The sequence below is a fragment of the Xiphophorus hellerii genome, chromosome 13 (genome assembly GCF_003331165.1).
Source record: "Xiphophorus hellerii strain 12219 chromosome 13, Xiphophorus_hellerii-4.1, whole genome shotgun sequence".
Lineage (NCBI taxonomy): Eukaryota > Metazoa > Chordata > Actinopteri > Cyprinodontiformes > Poeciliidae > Xiphophorus > Xiphophorus hellerii.
Genome location: NC_045684.1, coordinates 18771698 through 18786866, shown reverse-complemented (window position 1 = coordinate 18786866; position 15169 = coordinate 18771698).

The following is a 15169-nucleotide window of genomic DNA, read 5'->3' as shown; positions in this document are numbered from 1 at the left end:
CTGAAAGTCAGAAAATTCTGCAAAAATAAATACCTATCAAATATTTTCCCGAGACTTTCACCCTCTAGGAAAACACTGGGGAGAACAGTGAGTCTAAAGTTAGAAGAAAATGTTCTCTGAGTTTTCTTCACAATGTTTGCTTTCAAAGAAAGGTGCATTTTGCTCTTGATCTGTGATATGTCCCCTGGTTATTGCTGCAGAAGGTTTTTTGCTTAGATGATGTGGTTAGCTCGGGACTGAACAGCACAGTGAATGAATTGGGTCATTGTAAACTACATAAATAAGTCCCTGATTTGATGATGGTAACATTAGGGAAATCGGTTATTTGTGTATTCTCAGGCCCTCATTTCTGGGATGCTTAATTCCAGAGGAAAATAAGCAAAATTAGAAGCTTGAGAGATATATGCATATATTTAAACAGTTCCAACATTCCTTAAAGGGAAAGCATTGTGTTGGCAGCTTTTATCCAACCTTAAGGCCAAACATAATTTCTGGTTTTGAAGTTTTTATACTTATATTGAATGAAAGTCAGATGTTTTTCATGTTTTCCCTTCTAACAAACTGAAACCTCTATGTGTGTCTCTTTTTTTTTTAGTCACCAGAGACTGCATGGTTCTGTTTTGCCTGTAGGTGGGGTCAACACATCAGTTATTCAGTCATGTGTTCTAGCTAAGAGACCTTCACAATTTAAATACTTAAATCCCACTTTGTGTTGTAGCTGCTCAGTTTTGGTCGGTTTTATCTTGAGAGTTTTTTGCTACTTTTATTTTGACCCTTCTAAAGAGTGAATGTCAATGGTTTTTCATACATACTTTGGAAAGACTTTTTCCAGTTTCATAATTTTTTTAACTGAAAAATGTATTATTGAGGAAACCAATTTCATTATCACCTCTCAAAGAACTGTCTATTAAACTGTCTTATGATCATCAGGGCAGACAGGATTTATCAAGTTTTGTTGTTTTGATCCTTAAGCTGAGATACTCCAGCTAAAATGATAATTTTGCTACAGACGTTCAAGTAGATTCAATGCAAGACTACTGTATGTAATTGATGTTTACAGTTACTTCCCATTTTGCAAAGAAAAAAATATCTAAACGTTTGCATGCTCAAAGCAGATGGAAACATAAAAGACTTGCAACTGCACATGCAGTTACAAGTGGCTGTAGAAAGTCTTGATTCAGGGCAGCGAGATACAAAAGCAGGTTGTGAAACAGAAAAACAATTAAGTATTTCCACCTCGCAGTCCACTTGCTCCCGTTACTAATAGCTACAAAAGAGCATACAGGTCAGTCAGTTGTGTATATTTTTAGTAAACACTGAACATTTCAGCATAAAATGAAGGGATATTGAGAAACGCACATAGTTCTTACCTAATGACTGGGTCAGGATGTTTCTCCTTCTATTCTAAGCTGTTGAAAAGACTCTAAACTGAAGAATGATCAGCTAGACCAACCATTTAAAAGATACAAAGTGAAAATGTTAAGGAAATAGCCAGCATTACTTTATTTGACAGTCAGGTGCACATATCTGCCGACACAAGGGGGAAACTTTCTTGTCTGATTAGTGACTGAAGCTCTGCAGATGCTTTTCTGTCTAAAATGATCTTATGTATCGGTCTAAAATCACCCAGTCACTATTTTTAAAGCAAAGACAGTCACTTTTGCAACGGTCAGAGGGTTCTTGGATCTAAAGTGATCTTTAGCCAATCAGCTTCCGCCTCAAATATTTCACCCTAACTCTAAATCTCCTTTCGAAATCACTGATAAACTGCACTTCATCTTCACTTATGGTGCCTTGTTACTTATTTACTCTCCCATGAAACTTCTCATCTGTTCTCCTCACTTCTTAATCTTAGTGTTTGTGCATGCTTCCTCCTTCCATTGCCTTCTCTTTCATTTCTCCTCTCTTTTAGCAACCTTGGCCTCCAGCTGCTGACACTGAGAGCAGACACAGTACACCAGCCCACATCAAGGCCATGCTATTGGCATACGAGTGTCTGAATGAGCCTGTGTCTGGAGCAGTCGTTACAGTGGGGCCCCATGGGGTGTCACTGCAAGCTCTCATACATATTATTTTCTCCTTTCATTGCGGTAAAACAAAAAAAAAACAGATAAATATAGCTGTGTTGTAATGTTAGAGGCCCCAGCAGTTTCATCACAGAGGATGCAGAAGTGTGGAAGGAGCCACCGTACATATATATGTTTATAATCTAATATATTACTCAATGCCTTGCCAAATGATTCATATCCGTTAAATTATTGAAGAAATGTCCATGCTACATTATCAAGGCTGAGTTAAGATTGCTTTAATCAAGAAAATAGCCAGTAGGCCCATTGTGATAGCACAGGAGGAAAAATCCGTCAGCAAGACAACAATTAGTCACTCCGCAAATCTCGATTTTATGGTAAGCAGAAAGCCACCGGTGAAGAACAGTCACAAGAAATCCCTTGTGACGCATGGCAAAAAGGACGCATGGCTTCTGCGTCCTTTTTAAAGACACAGAGGCCATGTTTAAGAGGGCGCTCTGGTCAGAAGGGATGGAATTGGAACTTTTCGTCCGACCGCTCAAAACAGTGTGAGGCAGAACGCTGACTCTGCACCTGAAAATGCCTTCCCCATAGTGATACATGATGGTGGCAGTGGGAAAGCTTTTCTTCAGCAGGGACAGGGAAGCTGGTCAGAGTTAGTAGTTTGAGCTAAAAAAAAAAAAAAAAAAAAAGGCAGGATGCAGAAGAATTTAGATTGAGAGGAAGTTTATCTTCCAGCTGGTCCGAAAAACATGACCAGAGCTAAAAAGGAACAACTAGTTCTGGAGGACTGCTGTTCTGCAACTATTAGACACCACACTGGTCCAACGCACCTTAAAAGGGTTAATTACTAGATATCTTAAAGCAGAAACATATCTAAGTTGCATGATGCTGGCGGTCACAGACTGGAGCTGCTTGATTTAGATCAAAGCATATTCCTGAGAAAGAATAGTACAGTCGAAGCCCAGACCTACATCCAAGAGAAAATTTGTTCACAGATGCTCTTTCACTAGTCTGATTGAGGTAAAATTATTTTTCCGTACAAAATTGCCCAAGTTTCCGCTAGATTTGGTAGGAACACATCCCAAAGTTGTAATTGCAGCTTTCAGATACACGGCGGCTGAATTCATATGCATTCCACACCTTTCAGATTTTTGTAGGTCAAAAAGATTTTTCTCTCTCCTTTTGAAAACTCTGCACTGCTTTGTGTTTCTTTGTCAAAAATTCCAACATACGGTGAATTTCATGCCTCTAACTTCAAAAATGTGAAAACATTCCTTGTGCAAGGACACTTTAGCAGGGTGTTGTGTATGAAGGCAGAGGGTGGACACTTTCTGATTTAGTTGACTGTCAGTAGCAACACAACAAAGTCTTCTTCACTTTGATTTATGTGAGCAGGAAAAACTGAGTGTTAGACTGTGTGGGTGTATCCAAACAACTTTTCCTTATATTCTCATGTGAGCAACCATTTTTTCTTTTTTTACTGCTGCACCATTGAACCCTTTTATCACCCGGGACCTGACTTTTTGTTGCCTGTGTCAACTTTTCTACAAGAACTGACTGTTTTCCCCAGAATGAACGAATCAGATGAATCTTAAAGAACTTCTTTCCGTCCCCCAGTAGCAGCCAGTCAGAACGACGTGTGTTCAGACTGTTGTCATGCACTGTGTTGATAGTTTTTCCCCTTAGTGTGTATGTGCACAAACCTCACGCCTTTAGCTCATTACACTATCTTGCGCCCACGCAACATGTGACCAGCAGTCAATGACAGGAAACAAGCCGACGTCGAATCCTGCCGCCTGCAACCCAGATCCTCTTCCAGTTTAGCACTTGACTTTGAATGTTCAAAATTGCATCCAAACATTGTAAGGCTCAGTGCATATCTGTTATATCTGGTCAGAGTGGGTTATGCTTATTCAACAACATCGCTTGAGTCATTGCTATTCTTAATTCAAAGGCAGAGCTGTGAAAATAATTAAGCTTACACCTTATCTTGATCTCTTACCAGCCTCAATCCACATTGACCTAATGCACGTGACAAAATTTGTCAATGACAGGTGTAGCACTGATAAAGCCTTTCCTCAACAGTTGTGTTTGCATAGTTTACACCCATATAATCCTGTTTCCTGCTCTTAAGGCTTTAGGCATATGGAAAATCAGAGATTATAACTCTGGATGGATTTTTCTTTTTCTTTTTTTGAGTTGTACTATAATGCAGGAAGGTAGTGAATATGAAAAAGTTTAGTGTTCGCTCCAGACATGACCGAGCAGTATGTCTGTGCAGTGGAGCATTTATATTTACTAAACTAGAGAAATGAAAGTGCACGCTTATTCCATTTAAGCCGCAACTCTTTGATTAAAACTCCAGCAGGATTCAATTCAAAAACACACAAGCACACACACGCCCACATTCATATAGCCAGATTCATCCATTTGAAAAAGGTGACTAGTGTTTGTGTGTGTGGGTTTGTGCATGTACATGTGCATGCATACAGAGCTGAGTGGACACAGCCTCCTCTATGTTCTCTGCTGCAGAAAACTGTTGGCCTTCAGGACAGATCATGATCCCAGCGTGAAAGTCAGTTCTGGCTTTACTCAGACCTGAGCTTTGTGGTTTCAACTCATACTGCGGCCCAGAGCTCAGAATCACATCATGTCTGCAGTAAGGTAAAAAACTGACCAGCTTCTTAAGAGCAACCTCAAGAAGAAGACAGAGCGATACTTTAAGCCTTGCTACGTCACTCCAGCACATATTTGCAGGTATGAAACACTACTAAGATGACACATAAATAAACCAAACAAATGCATAAGAGTGGTTTCCTCTATACTGTTGCTGCTTTACAGTAGATTTATAAGGTCATAGTATCTTTGTTTAAAAATTACAGCACCGTAAGACCTCAGTCACCTTATCCTCTGTGTAAGATAGCAGTGTACTTGCATTGCCCCACAAAAGTATTCATTCTGCTTAAATTTTTTGATGCATCACAATCATATAGTTAGCTATTTTGATCTTTCAATTTTGTCTTTTCTTCTTCGAACAGTCACTCCAGCTCATTCAGATGGGATGGAGAACATATCTGAACACACGTTTTCAAGTCTTACAAGGTTCAATATATTTAGGTCTGGACCCTCCTTGAAATATTTCAGCAATAACTGCGGTAATGACAAGCAAAACACTTAAACCTCACCCGATCTTTTTAAATGAAGAGAAAAGGAAGCCTTACAGTTGCAGAAACCCTGGTTTAAACAGACTCTGCGTGACCCTGACCTGCTGTCAAGTTTCCGTTGACTGATCATTCAACCACAAATATGACTAAGGGGTTATTCCCAGCAATTACTGCGCATACCCCTGTCATCAAAATACATATGTGTGCAACTAAATTAGAATATTATTGAAATGTTCATTTATGCTTAGAACACAACATTTAAGATTAGATTATTACAACATTTTTAGACAGAAATATTGGCTTTGTATAAAGTATGTTTAATGCCTGTTGGTAGGTTAAAAAGGTACTTTTAATCTGACATAAAAACCTCATCAGAATGCGTACCTTTATGCGATAATGGATATTTATGGATATTTTAGACTGGTATTACTTGACTGTGTGATGTTAAACGCAGTCAAGAAATCAATTTCATCCAGATTCTGTGGTATCTGCTTGTTAACTGCAGCACTTAACACAAAGCAAAAAGCAAAAAAGGGAAAAAACAAAATCTTTTAATCCATTGAAAACTATCAATCACTTAGATGCATCCTCCTCTCTTTTTTTGGCAAGTTCTGGAAGATTTAAGACCTAAGAAAAAACCCAAGTCATGCTGTTAGCCTGTTATAAGTTTAAGTGAGGCACAGAAAGCCAAGAAAGGCAAATTATCCACAGAAAACAATAAACCGTGAGAAGTAAATTTAAAATGGGTGAAAATAAATCCTGACCCTTGAACTCTGTGGATGTCCAGGCAGTCATGTTTTGCCCTGGTTTGATTAGAAAGTGGGTTTAATAATATTATTCAAACCTCTATAAATCTAAATTTTGTGTTGAAAAGCAGTCCATACTTCAAAATCCAAAATGGCTGCCTTGTGTATTAAACTGTATGAGACTTCAAAAATAAACTGTTAATTTGCACTTCTGACAGTTAGTAACTTACTAAATCAGTGAAGCATCTTAAACTTAACTCAAGAACATGTTGCATTCCTTTTTGAATACATGGAATAGAAAAAAAAAATGTTCTGCTGTGTGGTTAGCTTTTTGGCTAATTCTACGTATCAACAATTAGCAGATCCTTTTGGGTCTTGGCTTGTTGTGACATAAAGATTCAGGTGTGATGTCATTCCTAAATCCTGCTTTTGATTTTTAGGAAAAAACTAAGATGTCATAAGATGGGTTTAATTGAAAAAAACAAAAAAAACAAACACAAATACAGTTCGAGCCAACTCAGGCAAAGCATCTGTTGCCCGGATATGAAAAATAGTTTCTTGAATTTAGGAGAGGTTTGTGTTTAATTCTTGCTCCTCCAAAATTCCACTTTGCCCACGATCTTGGAATATGTGTCTCAATGAATGAATGTGATTTTTAGTATAAAAGGACTGATGCGATTAGTACCTTATGGTAATTACCATAGATTAATCTATAAATCCTTTTTTGGGTGGTTCATAGTTTTATTCCGACTACATTTCTATTATTTTGAGTTGAAACCTTTCAGCTATGCTGTGCCATAATTTTGCCAACTTGCAGAAAAAGCTCTACCATTTACTCCAGGCAGTAGTTCTGCCTTTTGTTCTGCTTAAAATGTATTAATATAAAGAGCTGAAGGACCCACAGTGAACTTTACATCCATTATAGTGTCAGGAACCTCTGAAAAATGAGTTTTAAGATGGAACCCTAGCTGGGAAGGTTTGCATGTCAAGACGTCTTTCTAAAGAACTGCATGTGTGCTAAAATGTGGTCTGAAGATCTTGACATTCTGATATAGTGATGGGAAACTGCATGGTTAGGTCTGTATTTCTTTAAAGCAGTGACAAATGAGTACCACTTTGGTCAGGGTTAGCCCCCCCCAGCCCTCCAATTGCATACAGATGAACATACAAACACCTCTTCTGCTATTTCACTGAGAGGGACGGAGAACAGGCACAAGGAGAGGGGTGCAGAGCATATCTGTGCGGTTCATATGCAAGTATTGCATGACTTAATGTGAGCTGTACAGAAAAGGACCAAATGACTAATCTGAACCAAATGCAATGCTGCAGCATCTGGATGCTTTGTTTTGGTGCCAAAAACAAGTGAAATATATTTGCCAGAAAAACATGGTATTCAAAAAAAATATATATATATATACTCTATATATATAAAATAACAAAAATGAATAAAAAAATATAAAAGATCAAATGTGCTAACAGTCCACACATGTCAATTGAAATTATAATCAAAATCTAGAAACAATTCTAACTTTGACAATAACATTTTTATTTTATTTTATTTTTCTACCAGATAAAAACCCATTAAGATTAGGACCTCTATCACTGGGATTACCTGGCCAAGAAAGGCAGCAACTCAATCATGATTCACAAGACAAGTAAACAGGAATAACAAAAATAGACATCAGAAATATATAAACGCCAACAATTTGACAATGAAGGGCAGTACTAATGTTAATAGAATACTATTGACGGAATATCTGTTGTTAGTTTTTAAAATTTTATATATATAAAAAAAACATTCAGTGAAGCAATTTTAATTCAGCTCCCAAGGATTTCAAGAGCTAAAAACTTTCTTTCTTTCTTTTCTAATTGCACACGAGGAACATAGAGATGCAAATTGTCATTACAGCATATGGCATAACTGCTGCCTGTTTTCCAAATGCATGCATAAATAATTAGGAGGCAGGCCAATAAGAGACTTGTAGATCAGAGTCATCCAGTGTCTATATCGCCTGATATACAGGAAGACACACCAGCTTTAGACTACAGATCAGATCAGAAGTGGTGGGTGACGTTGCTACAACTGACAGCTGTTTAAAGGACACATATGAACAACATCACCATAATCAAGTACACACTTTAAAAAAAAAACCATCTCTAATTGAATTCACTTTTTTAAAAATAATTGCTTTATCTGTTGAATCTGTAGAACATTTAATGAATTTCTGTATTTGATGGTCAGAAACATTTAAATGTGACCAAAAAACCCCCCAAAAACCTATGTGACCATCTTTTCACTTCAGAGAAGATCAATTATTTATGTTTTCCATCAATTTTCATTCTGCTTAAACTGTGTGGGATACTTTTAGCAAGTATCAAAAGGAACTGCATTGTGGCATTCAAATAAAGTGAGCCAAAGTTATTCTTTTTTTCCAAGTCTGATGGGTGAGATGTCATCAAACAGACAGCAATTTAAAGCTCCAGCAGACCCAATAAAAGCTCCAGTCAACAGTTGTCAGCTTGGGGTCAGGCAGCAAGCTGAGGCTTCCTGCGTCTTCCTGTTGAGGGCTGAATATTCTGGAGAGACTGAGGAGTGAACCTCTGGTGCCTGGCTGCTGTTCATTAAGAGTATTAATGATTAACTAAGAGTGCTATTGTCCCCCTGGGCCCAGCTGTCCCCGCTCTGCCGTTGATCCACTCTGATGCCTCTGGGCCGCTAAACTGGCTCCATTCATGTGCTAAAGTGACAGCTGCTCCTTACATTCCACAGAAAATTAACTGCAGGCACCGGAAAACAAGCCGGGAGAAAATAAATAACATTTGACAGATTTGCTTTGTCTTTTTTCTGAAGAGATGGATCGGTGATGAATGAGGGCATCGGAAGGATTATTTCAAGCCTGTCTGATAACAGTTAAAGAGGTGCAGGGGGGAACAGATAGCGTCTGCTGGTGATTCAGAGAATGTGCAGGCAAAGAACCAAACATCTTTCCTGGTGAGGAAGAAGCTGTCAAAACCATCAAGCAAATTGGTACATTCTGAATTTGTTTTACAGCTAAATTAAGTTGATTTTAACTGGTGCGAAATAATCTACAGTATGTGGCAAATATATTAATAACCATTCTTCACATACCTCATATTTATACCTGATAGATAAACATAAAACATAGTTGTAAAGTGGAAGGAAATTGACACCTGACTAAATCGTGTTTACAAAAACACAAACTGTGCCCACATCTTTTGTATTCAGCCCCCCTGAGTCAGAAATTTTGTTTGTGCTGGCAATTACAGCTGCAGCTTTGTACAAATAGAGACTGAAAGTTTTGTTCATTCATCTCTGAAAAACAGTTCAAGCTTAGTCAGGTTGAATGGAGAGGTTACTGTGAAAATCAGCTTTCAAGATTTTCCATTAGTCAAATCATATCAACTTGTTTATTATAAAGAATAATATTACAAAATAAGAAGCTCGAGATTTTACATGTAGAAGTTTTGTGGCTTGCATGTTAGGTGCCACAAATAGAAGTATAGTGAAAAATTATATCAAATCAATATCAAAAGTGATATTGTGAGTGTGAAATGAATATTGTTTTATTGATTAGTGTGCAGGACACAATTATTTAGCTGTAAGAGTACCGGTTTAAAACAATGGTAAGCCAATTGGTCTTAATGTGCAAGCCATAAATCTAGATATGCTCAATGTATTGCATGCACCAGTGCAACGTGGCTAACAGCATAGCAACCTTCTATTTTGGCAACCTTATATGTTGGGTTTAATATGTGCAACAGGAAGAGGACAATGAACACTGTCAGTAATGTAAACCTGTATCACGTTGGATTTTTTTTTACAACAGCTGTCGATAAGAAATCCGAGTTGCTTTATCTTAGCGCAAGGGGACTTTAATTGGCCCTTGAAAAGAAACCGCAGTTTGTTTTATTGGCATCTGTAGCTCGTATACAGTCAGATGCTTTTGATTCTTTGACCTGGGAATGATTACTCCATCCTTCTTGTTTGTAATTGGTTGAGTGTTCACAGATACTATGACTCTCTGAAGCAGGTTTGTGTTACTAATGCATTTGGGCTTAGTATTTTTACGCCAACACTCTTTGCTCAGAGGTGGGATGTCACTACAGGCATGACGGTCATTTTCACTTTCTGTTAAAGGGCCTCAAAGTACAGTACTATTTTTGTATGCATGTAGAAATTAACAAACACGTTGTATTCCAGCTGTTTACTTAGATTTAGCCAGAGATATGCAAAATGCGAGCACTACTTGCAAGACAAAATAATTGAATTTACAAACAACAAGGCTTTCCCCGACTAGGTTTAAGTATATGTATTCAATAAAAATTTTTGTCTATTTATAAGGAGTCATTTCAAGTCAGTTTAGACTCCTCCTGTGTCACTTCCTGCCTGAGGCCTACAACAGATCTGATTGGATCATCACGTGGTGGCTCCACCAATCCCTGAAGAGGCCTCCCTACTTAAACCTCAACTTCCTAAGAAGATGGGGTTGTTTCTTTGTTGGAGCAGTTTGCCTCTTTGCTGGGTGTTTTTGATTGTTTTAGTAGCTTTGACTTGCTGTGGAATTTTGTGCACCTTGAATGTTCTCCTGGAGTTTGTTTGTAGCTGGATTGTGACCCATGTTTAGTTTGTTTTAATTATTTGTTTCACTTCTGCTGGTTTGTTTAGCTGTTAAAGTCTTTGGTCAGGTTATGTTAACAGCTCTCGATTACAGCTTTGGTTTTAAGACATAAATTTAGTTTTGTGTGTTTTGGTTTCTGAGACTAGAACTTTTGATTAACTTTCACTCTTTAAAAAAAACTGGAAACTGGATGCCCAGCCAAATACATCAAGCCATCAACTTTGCAACAATCCGTCCTGTATGACGGATCATAAATGCCGACAGTGGAATGTTGATTACATTGAGTGGTTAACTTTGCAGCAATCCCTCACACTGAAAAAGTTTGTGGTGACAGTGGGAAGGAACAAAGAAACTTCCAGCAGAACCAGATTCAGTTCTAGTAGATTGAGGATTAGAGGTGACAAACAAAAACACTTAAGCACTGTTCCAGGAACACTTCCTGTGTTAAAGAAAAAGTTAATAGCAACAGAAACATCTAAATGATTTCACCTAGGAGAGAAACACAGGTAAGCTACTACACTATCTCTAAATCAATTTTTTTCAGTGTGCTGACTGTTCATCATACGTTACAATTCTATTTTAGAGTTAAAAACACCATATGTCGTTCACGGTCGACTTTAGTCAAAATGTAATATTTGTCACCGGTTTCATGATTGTTGACTGAATGTTGTTTGTATGACTTCTTATTCTTGTTTTTATGATGTAAATCACTTTAAAAAGCCTTGTTGCTGAAATATGCTTTACAATTAAACTTGATTGTTTAATTATAAAAATATTATATTAGTGGGATTGGGCTTCTAAAGGATGGTCTTGCCACATAAATAATTTTTTGGCAACATTTTTGTTGCTCGAAACAGAAATTCTCCTCATATTCAGTCAAGTTGATAGCAGTTCTATAGAATAATTATATAAAAGCAGTCTCTTGCAATATTATTGTTAAATATTGATTTGCATTTTCCTCTATCTCCTCAGTCACTCCAATGCTTCCATCTATATGTACTGTACTTCATCATCTCAACCCGTAGATGATAAAATGCTATGAGAGTTCACCTGGCTGGCCAGGTATGTTACAAACATTCTTTGCATCCATATTGTCCATATTAGTTCTGGAATCTTTTTTTTTTCCTTCCCATTTTCCAGCTTTAAAATTGCCGTGAGTGCAATTTTCAGCAAAAAAGTTTTCGATCAAGTGATCAGAATCGTTTTTACTGTTGATGCTTTATTTATTTATTTTTTCTTAAACTCATCTTTGTATTTGTTAAAGTGACAGACCTAACTGGGATGAGTTGCATTTACAGAATTACAGCAAAAGTAAAGCTAGCAATTTACAAAACAAATTATTCTGATTATTGTTCTTTTAACCACTATCTGGTTTTTGTTTGTTTGTTTGTTTGTTTTTTAAATAAGAAGAGTAAAAGGCCACAAAAAGAACATTTAACTTCTTGAGATGGACAAAACATCATTTACTGGACACTAAAAATGATTTTATATTAACTCTAATAATATTTAAAACTGACCATTTTACCTAACACCAATTCAACATTTTCTTGTTAGCATTTTACTTGTTAAAAAAAAAAAAAACAGGTGAGGAAATAACACACCAATCCCAGTCTTCCTGAAGGAGATAAATTAGCTTCTGAAGAGGAGCAGATGTTTGGTCTCATTTGAATGTCACACTGACTCTCTGTTCATGACTGAATATGTGACTGCATGCATTTGTATGTGACTGCGTCCGCACGTGGCTGCGCGTCCAGTCCGGCCCTCCCCGTTGCCCGAGGTGGCAGGTGTTCCTGTGTCCCCTAAAAGAGCAGGTTTTATGTCGCCTCCTCAAGTTAGTGGCTTGGTTGCCATGGGGATCCCCCAACAGAAAGAGGCCTGTGTCTGGGGGGCCGGTGGTGGGGAGAAGAACAGGACGAAGCAGAAGAGAGAAGGGGCTTGTGGCACACTGCGCTTCATCCTGAGGGATGAAAAAAAGGAAGGATCAAGCGAGAGATACAAAAACATAGTCTTTGAGTAACTGTCAGGACATTATGATTGTGGTGCTTGATATTAAAAACATGGATTACCATAAGCTCAAGTGATGCCTGTGAGTCCAGACAATTGGATAGGAAACTTGAAAAGGAATCCGATATCACACATCCTATCGGTTTTCCCTGTAGGTGTGACAGCTGTTTGCCTCAAGACATCTGCTTATTATCACTACCCAATGCCTCGGAGCATGGACGTCCCCCTCCATTTAGGTTGGATGCTGTGGATCGGCCCCACAGTCAATGTCTCCTTCTGAATCCATGTAGATCCTTTGCTGTGTGTGGGCAGTGGGAGTAAGCAGATCTGGGACAGACTGGGAGTCACCTGTCCCTTGTTGGCCTCTATCATCCCCCCATGGGAGAGCTGTAATTCTCTCTTGGCCAGGCTGGTCAGCAGCTGCCATGTGCATGAGCACAGTCATACAGATACACACAGACACCAGTGATGCACATGTGCAAAGTGAGAACTGCATTGAACCACAAGAAACTTCTTGCATTCTTATCCAATTTGCCGTGAGAACGAGATTAAAGCTAATTATTCTACATGTACAAAAAACATGTTGACACTGGCAAATTAACCCACCTTATTATTAAATTTTACATAAACAGTTTTTTTTAAAGTTTTTTTTTTAAGTTGGCTGCTTGTTTTTACTTGTACAACTTCATTTTGTTGATCTAACAAGTCTGGTATTCCCCCAGCAATTTGTGTTTTCAGGCTTTTTTTTAAACAGTGTTGTTAATGGTGGAAGTGAGACTCTTTTTGCTTCCTGTCATTCGGCGATCTGCTCTATGTTTTGCAGTGCTCGGCTGAAGCACTGGTCTTTAAATTTGTCGACTTTCGGAAAATCTCTTGGCTTTCAATATTCGATATTGTCTTATTACACATTTGGCAAAGTAACATCCACAATTTGTTCCCCAGCTAACCAAAGCTACCAAGCGTTTATCGGTTTCGTCCAAAAATTGTGAAGTCTGAAGAGCCATCTATCTACTGTGTATTTGACGAAGTAACATACAGAAGTCCAATGCAAGTACCAGAGCAAATATTCAGTATTCAATTCACTTTCTTACTGCGTTATGCAGACGGTCTGTCTGCGCCGATGAAGCTTTACCTACCTCCACATGCTGAACAAGAAATTAATACTGTGATGCAAGTGGCACCCAACATGGCTTTCAACGGAATAAATTACAGATATTGCTTCACTGCAACCTCTATCAAGAGGATGTGAAAGAAAAAATAATATTCTTCAAACTAAAAGGTTTTAAACAACTAAGACAAAGCTATATCAGAGATAATTATTATAATAATACGTATAATGAAGGGTAATTCAGTTATTAAACCCTGGAAGAGGATCACCTTTCTCTCTAGAGGTAATACTGACTGAAGCAGAACAGGTAGACCTGTCCAGGATAAAGATGGTGGCAATCATTCAATTGGTATTTAATCAACTTACTAATCATTTTAGCAGAAGAACAGATTGTCTTAATGCTGTTGCATAGAGATTGAAAGGTGTGACTCCATCAAATGGTATTCCAACTATGCTTTGACGAAGGTACCAAACCTTTTGGGCCATGCTGCAACTTGCATGTCATTCCACTAACACTCTGAAAGTGTTTATCTAATGTAGTTCACACGTGTAGCCATGTAGTTACTTTTTATAGCTTAGTCCAATTAAACCAGTCATTTTAAGTTAAACTAACTGTTGTTGAATATTAAACAATCCTTTCAGCATTGCAATTCAAAGAAATTAAAACATTAGACACCACTGGATGAAGAAAATCACTTACAGTTCTCATTTATTATTGTGCTCAGACTCATAACAATGTTATCTCTTTAACTTTAGCATCTTACTGATAGTCATAATGAGAGTACAAATTGACACAGGAAAATGTCCAGCAGCCAACAGTTCGATTAGGTACAAATTGCAGAAGGGGTAAAATGATCATCACTCCTGTCTTCAGTAGTAAAGGAAACAGTGGCCATGTGGCTTCTAATGAAGCAAGTAACATTAAAGAACAAATTGTGTGGCACAAATTATTATAAAAATGGTGAATCTAAGCTTAGCGTGACATGTTGAGCTGGAACCAGTGGGAACCTAGTTGATCACAAAACAAAATGTGATGCAAAGTGACTAGAAACAGAAATACTAAACAGGGCTGCTGATAATAAAGTCATTGATTATCTAGACCACAGGTGTCAAACTCCAGTCCTGGAGGGCCACTGCCCTGCAACTTTCAGATGTGCCTCTGTGGCACCACACCTGAATAGAATAATTAGGACATTAGCAAGGCTCTGGAGAACTGATCTACACAAGAAGGAGGTAATTACACCATTTCATTCCAGTGTTTTGTGCCTGTGGCACATCTAAAAACTGCAGGACACCGGTCCTTGAGGACTGGAGTTTGACACCCCTGATCTAGACATTTTCGCGTCACCTGAAGACGGTTTTCAACAGTTTTGGTTAGAATAGAAAAGTGGTTACATCTGTGAATGCACAATTCAGTTCAGTTCAAAAGTAATTTAAGAATCCCACTTGCAGAAATTAAATTGTGTACAAGTCAGAA